Below are 8,513 nucleotides of genomic sequence, written 5' to 3' on the forward strand. Positions count from 1 at the left end.
CTCAAGAGCAAATATTTACAGTGGAGATTTTTATATTATCAGGTATGTAAGAAATTAGAGCACGCCACGATCTTCTGTTGGCTACAGACAGGAGACAGCTATTGCCCGCAGGGCTGGAGTAATTGCAGAGGTGCAGATAGTCGCTTCACTTGAGCAGATTTTAGATAGAAAACATGCAATTAGCTGCGAACAGCGTTAAAATGATCCCTTTAGAGTGAAAGCACTTTTCTGTAGTTATGCCACAGAAACAGAGATTACAGAAGAGGAGCAGAGCCCAAACCCATCATCACACAGGTTGAACTTGCAGCTACATCTCCGGTCAACCAGGACATGGAACCCGATACTGGAAGCAGTCATTCCGGGGCCCTCAGCAGCCCAAAGACGTACGGAAATCCCAAATCTGCCCTTAAGCTCCTGTGAAAGCTACAGATTACTCCAGTCTTCACTGGGGTTTTAATTAAACTCATTACTGCTGGTTTATCTGAGTTAATACCTTTTCTCCACAGGACACGCTGCACCATGAACTTCAGGGGAGATGCAAGACTAAAAAGGCTAATGTTAGTTCTCTTAACCTATTTCCCGATACACAAAAATGAACTGATACTCCCACAGCAATTTCGGGATGAAAGAGAAAGGCTACCTGATTCCCACCTCCAAATATTACTCGTCTCAGGATGGAATAATCCAGTTTCTCCAGAGGATCTAACAGGAATACCAAATAACTCAACCGTACATTTATTTTTCAGGTATTTGAGTTAATAGCTCTAAAGCAAGAACAAAGAAAAGGATTATTTTTTTAAGTGGCAGTCATCTCCTCTCTCAGTTAATCAAGTTCTGTAGCCATTATAATAGAGCTTGAATCTCCAGTGTTGGAGAAGATGGAATTTAAAACTTCCTTCTGCCAGCAGAAAGCAACAGGAAAATAAGACCACACAGCACGGAGACCCCTTAGGGGATTTCTTGAGGTCACCAACAAGAATTCAGGTTGTCTGAGAAATAAATTTATATGCAAGTTTGTCTTACTATGTTTTTAAGAAAGGATGTTCTTTTAAGTAAATATTCCCATGCTGCAGGCACAACTGTCATGAAACCACCATGCGTTAGACCCTGGAAGCATAAGAGATGGCACCATGGAGAACTTCTCACTAATTAGACATGAAGCTAGCTTCCTTTAAAAACTTGTTAGATAAAAAGCCTTGACTGATCTATTCTCCGTTACTGTGAGTTCAGGCAACGAAATTTAAATCACAGAGAAGTGCTAATGATTATTTTTCAAGTCAGCTTTTCATTACTGAAAGCATTCTTTGCAACACAGCAAACCCAAAATCTGCGGGGTTTAGAAACATGATTTCTTTTCTAATCCTGGCAATCCCTTTCACTTGTTCTTTGATCGTCAGTAAATCTGGCATTCACCTCTCAACTCAAGGTGTTGATCTTCATCCTGAATATGGATCTGGGATTTTTCTGGAGCACAGATTTTTCTGTATCTCCCACCACTTTTGTATCCATGGATGAATGGGTATTTGGAGCAAAAGAGTCACCGTTGAAAAGACAGGAGGGCTTGACAAGCTCCTATGCCTTAAGTTTCATCTGCTGCAGGGCAGAGCACAGATGGGCTGGTTCACTAATAAGATACACATTATTCTTTCCACCCAACATCTTTAGTTACCTGTTCCCTATTGACATCATGTCTTCTTCAGACTAGAGTCTCCATGTATGCCCATTCACAGCATTTCCTGGATTCATTCGTAGTCGGGAAGTATCCAAGCTCCCAAAGGTTATTTCTGAATATCACTACATAGAAGAAAAGCAGAGGGGGAAGGGGAGGTGGCTGCACTGGAGCAAGGAGAAGCTTAGGCAGATGGAGAACAAGCACAGAGAAAGCGGATGGGACAACCATGTCAGCAGTTCCCCTCGAGCTGGTACTGTCTCAGTAGCGACGCCCCAGGTGAAACATCCCGTATAACCCCGCACAGCTTTGCTGGAGGGCAGCAAAGCTGGTGACAGGGCTGGAAGGCATGTCCTGTGAGGAGCGGCTAAGGACTTTGGGTTTGTCTAGCTTGGAGAAAAGAAGACTGAGGGGTGACCTCAGCTCTCTCCAGCTTCCTGAGGAGGGGAAGAGGAGAGGGAGGTGGTGATCTCTTCTCCCTGGGATCCAGTGATAGGACGCATGGGAATGGTTCAACGCTGTGCCAGGGGAGGTTTGGACTGGACATTAGGAAGCATTTCTTTATCGAGAGGGTGGTCGAACACTGGAACAGGCTTCCTAGAGAGGTGGTCGATGCCCCAAGCCTGTCAGTGTTTAAGAGGCATTTGGACAATGCCCTTAATAACAGGCTTTAACTTTTGGACAGGCCTGAAGTGGTCAGACAGTTGGACTAGATGATCCTCGTAGGTCCCTTCCAACTGAAAATATTCTATTCTAACCATTTGATTACTCTGGAGAGGGATCCCATACTTCCACAGCCAGGTAAGGGAGCGATCCCTCCTGCCGAAGCGGTAAAAGCTCCTTTTTTTTTGGATGTGAGGGGCTCGATCCAAAACATTCTGAAAAGCACACGCAACTGATTGCTACTGCAGGACGTGAGAGTCCTGTACAGTCAGATTCGTTTTCTTCACTGTTCCAAACAGATTGGCATCAAGGCTCAGCACCAGCCTACGGGACGGTAGTTCCGTGGCGATTCCCTTTTGCAAATAATAGGCTGGGTTTATATAAAGAAATACTCCCACTTTAAATGCATACATGCTGTCCTTTGAGAAACTGACTTTTTGCTTAAGCAAAAAAGCAGAGTTTAGTTTTCGGGAACTTCACCACAGACACGAAGCAGGACGGTGCAGCAGTGGGGCGGGCTGCTGGGGCCCTGCATTAAGTTCCTCTCTCCGTGGAGAGCATCTTTAGCAGGACAGTTAACCAAGCACCGCTTGACTTCTCTACACTTTGGCATCTCTAACACCTTTTTTTTTTTTCTCCTTTTAAATTCACCCTGCAGGTTACAGTCTTTTGAGAAACCATGTGCAAGCTCGTCTTTTTTCATGCCAGCACAGCCCTTCCTCGTCTCTCTTCCCTTTCCTATTACTCTTTTCAAGGCCTAAAAGAAAACACTATTCAGATATTTAAAGGTTACAGTTAACTTTTAGTTCAGTAGTACCTAAAAGAAAGCATTTCTGCTAAAAGGAAAGAAAATAAACAGGGTACCCTGTGATCTTTAAAAGGACAGCAGCAGATTTCCGTGAGGCTTTATCTATATTGAGCAAAGCAAGACCTTACCGAAGGTTTTCCTCTCTGTTTGTACGAGTATTCCCTAATTATCTCAGGAAACTAATAGCTAGGTTAGTTTAAACAGGTGGTTTAAATTTTGCCTTGAGTATATTCAGGAGCAGTGCACCTCTGCATAGGGAGAGAAGTGCAGTGTAGTGAGAGCAGTAACTCCAGGCGAGGCGAGATGACAAATAGCAATTCAGTCTCAAGCTGTTCGCAACCTAAATATCTATCCCCAGCTCAATGCAACAAAGCTCTCTAATGATTTTTATCTACGCAGGGTGAAATCAAATGACATTTTAACACAAATCTCACTAATTCCTTATTCAGGGCCAATGTTTAATAGCACACATTAGTTATGAAACTACTGTTAACAGCAACAGACTTTCATGTGGTCTTGACGCTGTTTAAATACCGACAATGATTTTAAAGGACAAGTTCATCCTTGTTCTGCCCTAATTAATTCAACGTATTAGCACCTGAGGAATATTTTACTCAACCCTCCCAATTTAAATTCATGATTTAAGCACAGGCTGAGCAAGAGGCACCAGGGTTATATGACAAACATGACAGATCAGTTGTTTCACGCTGTAAGAGAGCCATTAAAAATAAAATGAGGATTTAGTTAGTTATTGACAGAATCACTGGGGGGGCAGGAAGCTAAATGATTTGCTGCAAAATGAAATTACGGAAACTAGAGAGTCAATCAAAATATTGCCTTAGGTCATCTCATCTGTCCTCCAGCCAAAACAGGGCTGCTGCTGAGCATCTCTGCCCCAAGGGTTGATGTTTTGGTGTCGGAAACCCATGTGTAATACAGAATGATTTTATTGTCTCCTAAATCTCCTGCTCCGAAGTCCTGCAAGCATCCATGCAGGCTTTCTGGTTTAAACAGCCTCACCACTGCGAGGTACGCCCACCCGCTGCCACCTCCTGCTCTCCTGCCATGCTAGCCACACTATTGCAATGAATCTCTCGAACTTTCACGTTGCCTGGGTGGTTATTTGGCCATATGCACTAACTAGCTCCTAGCACATTCCCCACTCCTGTTTCTTTACTTGCCAAGAGCAAAGCTTGCCCTCAAACTGTTGGTCCTGCCCTAAAAAAAAAAGGCAATATGCCTTAAAATTAGAAAAGGGCTTTATCTAATTCTTAGCTATTATAATTTCGTGTTTGGCTATATTTTTTGTAAAAATGAGAAAATGCCAACAACCCCATACCCCACATACAAAAAAAAACCCAGCTGCAGACACACCTGCCTGGGATATGCCCCAAAACTTAGAGCAAGCACCTCAATTTGCCGATTGATGGATGCCAACTTGGCTATCACAGCGAGGACAGAACAAGAGCAGCTCCAGAGCTAAAACCAGGAGCTCTGCAGCTTGCATTAGAGAGCCCCAGTGCTCCAGCTCAGGCTGCGAGCAACATCTACCACCCGCAGATGGACCTGGGAAGACGAGGAGCACGCAGCCTAGATAGCAAACACAGGGAAGCTCTTTCATGGGAAGGCGACCGAGAGAGGTTCAATTTGCTCACAGATACCTTTCTCCCATTTCTCAATTCTCACCTTCCCTCCCCATGCCTGTTTGGGAAGCAACTGCTCCGTTCCCCCCAAAGAGCCTTCTTCATCCATCCACCTCTCCCTTCAGAAACTCCAGTTGCCTCACTAGACCCCAACTCCAGGCAGCAAAAATCACTGTCCTCTCATAGCTCAGCCCTGGAGTAGAGAAGAAAGTGAAGCTTAAGAGGCAGCAAGTCTGTCCCAGCTCTGGCTCTTCCTGGTTCCCCTCATCTCATCAGTCTTTGGGTCTCCCCATACATGAGGTTGGGAGGCAACCAAGCGTCTCAGGGCCGCTTGAACCTCTTTCTACAACAGTTCTGGGATAAGCAATTTAATACAGCGCAGGGCACGTAGGTGATGCTGATAAAGCCAGTCTACAAAGATGTGATTTCTGGCTTTACTAAGAAACCAATCAATGGCATCAAACTTGATTAACAACAGGACTAAAACACAAGAAAACCATACAGGCTGTGACCACGAGACCATCTAGCCCTGAACCCCCTTTCAGACACTGGACACTAGTAAGAAATTGAGGAAGAAGTAAAAGACCAGAGGAAATATTTAGTGCTGCCTTCCTGGGATAGTCTCTTTGCTTCCAGCAATTGGCATCTCAGCGACTTCTTGAATCATGGTAAATGCATACATTGCATTTAGATCTTTGTAGGATCAGGACTCAAATTACTCAAGAGGAAGGGCCCCTCAGCTCATCTGTGCTTTTTCACAGCAATCACTCATCTATTGAGTGATTTGCAGCTTTTGGTCCATTTTTATGCGCCTGTATTTCTGTTGCTGCAAGGCAAAATTTCATCTTATTAATAGTGTAGATTTCTGAGCTACATTTTTAATCCACTTCTTGCTGTAGTATAATATAGCTTGAAAACACTAGCATGCACGACAACATTGTCACAAGCCTAAATTCAATAAATTTGATAATTTGGAAAAATAATAACACAAGCATAAATACCAATACATATTCAGAAAGATATATACACATATAAAGATGAAAGCAGAATTAGAAAGAGGGACATCAGAAAAATTTCATTACTTTTAAACTAAAAAAATCCCTGGCCACAGATTAGGGAATGTTCTCCATTAGGAATAGGTTTGTTCTCCACAACTTCAGTATCAATATTTCCCAGAGCAATTCCCAGGCTACACTATCAAATTATCACTTCATTTCCAGTGCCTTCTCTCCATAGCTAACAAAATCACTGCTATAAAACTTCTCCTTTTACAGTCAAGATGGGAAACCCTCTATTAGATTACCCGTTCCCTCCCTTGTAAAATAAAAAGGAAAATGCCATTCCAGGAAATAAAAATGTTAAAAAAAGACCAACCAAACAAAGGCAACTCCTGCACACAGTGTTGTTCTTCCCCTTTGAGTCAGTAACAAGGAGGAAGGAAGGAAAAAACACAGATAAAATAAATGCAAGGAGGAGGTGTGGATGCAGCATGTTTCTCCCACTTGAAGAGGGGGGGCTGTGAAACGCCGTGCATTGCATACGGACACCCCAACCACCGCCTTGGTGTTTACAAACACTTTGATCAAACCAAACAGGGAATTTCATTGTCCCCACTGCACTCATGTCACCCGTCCCCCAGCGCTGAGATTCCAGGGAGTCTGCCAGAGGACACACAGTGCCAGTTACACAAGAGAAGCGCAGAAGCAAATACGCAGCAGAGGGAAAAGAAAAAAAAAAAAAAATCAGCTTAGCTGTACACTCTCTTCCTGCTCTCAGAAGAGCCTCCAAGTTAGGCTTTGGAGCAGATTAACTTTAAAGGACACCAAAAGATGCTGACAGATTTGAGGCGAGCAGGACCCCTCTGCGTGCACACATTTCACTGCCTCCAGCTCAAAATTAGATATCTGGGGTCCATAAGAAATTGCAGTGATAATGTAGTTATAGAAGGGGAAAAACCTCCTGACGTTATGCACTAAGGAAAAAAAAAAATCTCTTATCTTGCACTATTATTGTAACATTGTTCAAATAAAGATCTGAACTGCATCTCGCAAACAGCAAGAAACAGGGGAACAAATAAAAAAGCCATGCTAAAACAAAGCTCTGGTGGACCACAAAGTTTCTGAAAAGTTTAAAACATACATACTTCTTGTATTTATGATAAAAGGGAAAAAGACCAGAGTGATAGTTTGGAAGTTGAAATAAACCATCAGACTGTCCAACCAACAATTTTTAAGACGCATACTCATGACATGACTTGGAAAAGAAACCTGGACCAACTGCACGCAGCCGGAATTGAGAGCGAGTTTGATTCAAATCTCCCCCATTTCCCTGAAAGAGGGGAAGAATAGGGGTGTCAAAACACAGAAGCCACACGACGTAGCACACTAGTGCCCCAAAATACATCCTAAAACAGACCTCGCTTATTCGACTTTTTAAAAGCTTGCATTTATTTTTTTCCCCAGGAACCCCGGATCTCACAGGCGCTCAGCAGCACTTAACGACAGCAATTAAAAATCCATCTTATTTTCCGCTGTTATACAATGCAGAAGGACAAACGGGACAGGGCTCCCCCCCGGTATCCGCCGTTCAGCACCGCGCTATTTCGGGGCGCCCGGAGCATCCCGAAGTCGCGGGAGTTTCCCGGAGGCTGCGGGACGCGCAGCGCGGCCGCGGAGGCACCTGCCCGCCGGGCCCGAAGGGCGGGGAGGGGTACGCAGCTCCCCGGTACTTCTCTGATTTATGGTTTTTGGTTCCCCCCCCCCCCCTTTTTCAGCAATGCCAGGGAAAGGCGGCGCAGCCCCGCTCGGCAGCGCTTCTCCCCGCTGGGGAACGCACAGTGCGGGGAAGCGCATCGGGAGATGGGGGGGTTGGGGGAGGGGGGGGAGGTAAAAGGGGGAGGAAAAACAGACAAAAAAAGAAGAGGAGCGCAGAACTCACCTGGTTTGGGATTTTTCCTCCCTCTCCACGACCATAAAACGAGGCGGGAGCCAGCAGCCGGTCACCGGCGATGGGAGAAGGCTGGCAGCCCCGGGCCGCCCCACGACGGGGATAGCGGGGCTAGGTGCGGTGCAGCCCCCACGCACCCGGGGTTAGGTGCTGGGCCGCCCCCGACTCGGTGCAGCCCCCCGGGGAGGGTGCAAGGCAGACCGCTCCGGCGGGAATGGGTGCTGGCTACCCACCCGGTGCAGGGCAGCTCCCCGGGATGGGTGCAGCGGGCTTGGGCGCAAGGCAGCCCCGCTCGGGGATGGGTGCTGAGCCCCTCCCTCCCCGTGCAGCACAACCCCCCGCGATGGGTGCTGAGCCACCCCCGGGGCAGGGACAGGCCCCCCTGGGATGGGTGCAGCGGAGCTCGGTGCAAGGTAACCCCCTTCGGGGATGGGCGCAGGGCCGCCCCCGCTGCAGGGCAGCCCCCTCGGGCTGGTGGAGAAGCAGGGCCGCCCCGGGCCGGTGCTAGGGGGCCGGAGCGGGAGCAGGAGCGGGGCCCCCCCGCCGTGGCCGGCGCTGGCAGCAGCAGCGGGAGGCGGCACCGGCGGAGCACAATGAACGGCGGCGCGCCCCCGCGGCCGCCCGCTGGGCAATGACATCACCCCTCTCGCCCGCCGGGGCGGGGCGAGCGGCCCCGCCGCCGCCTTCCCATTGGCTGGCGCCCGCCGGCAGCGGGGACTTCTGGGGCTTGTAGTTTTCCCACCGTAGCCGCGGTGCGGCAGCCCGCGGAGCGGGGACTCGATCT

At 47.4% G+C, this 8,513-nt stretch overlaps 1 protein-coding gene across 1 annotated transcript in view; it reads right to left on the bottom strand.

Moving 5' to 3' along the window:
• Positions 1 to 8,359, bottom strand: part of RAB30 (RAB30, member RAS oncogene family) — a 53,398-nt gene extending 45,039 nt beyond the window's left edge. The window contains exon 1 of the mRNA XM_075140205.1: positions 7,721 to 8,359. The gene's annotated coding sequence lies outside the window, so the exon portion shown is untranslated. The remainder of the gene's footprint in view (positions 1 to 7,720) is intronic.
• Between the last annotated feature and the right edge of the window lie 154 nt (positions 8,360 to 8,513).

Source organism: Calonectris borealis, chromosome 1 (assembly GCF_964195595.1).
Source record: "Calonectris borealis chromosome 1, bCalBor7.hap1.2, whole genome shotgun sequence".
NCBI classification, from domain to species: Eukaryota; Metazoa; Chordata; class Aves; order Procellariiformes; family Procellariidae; genus Calonectris; species Calonectris borealis.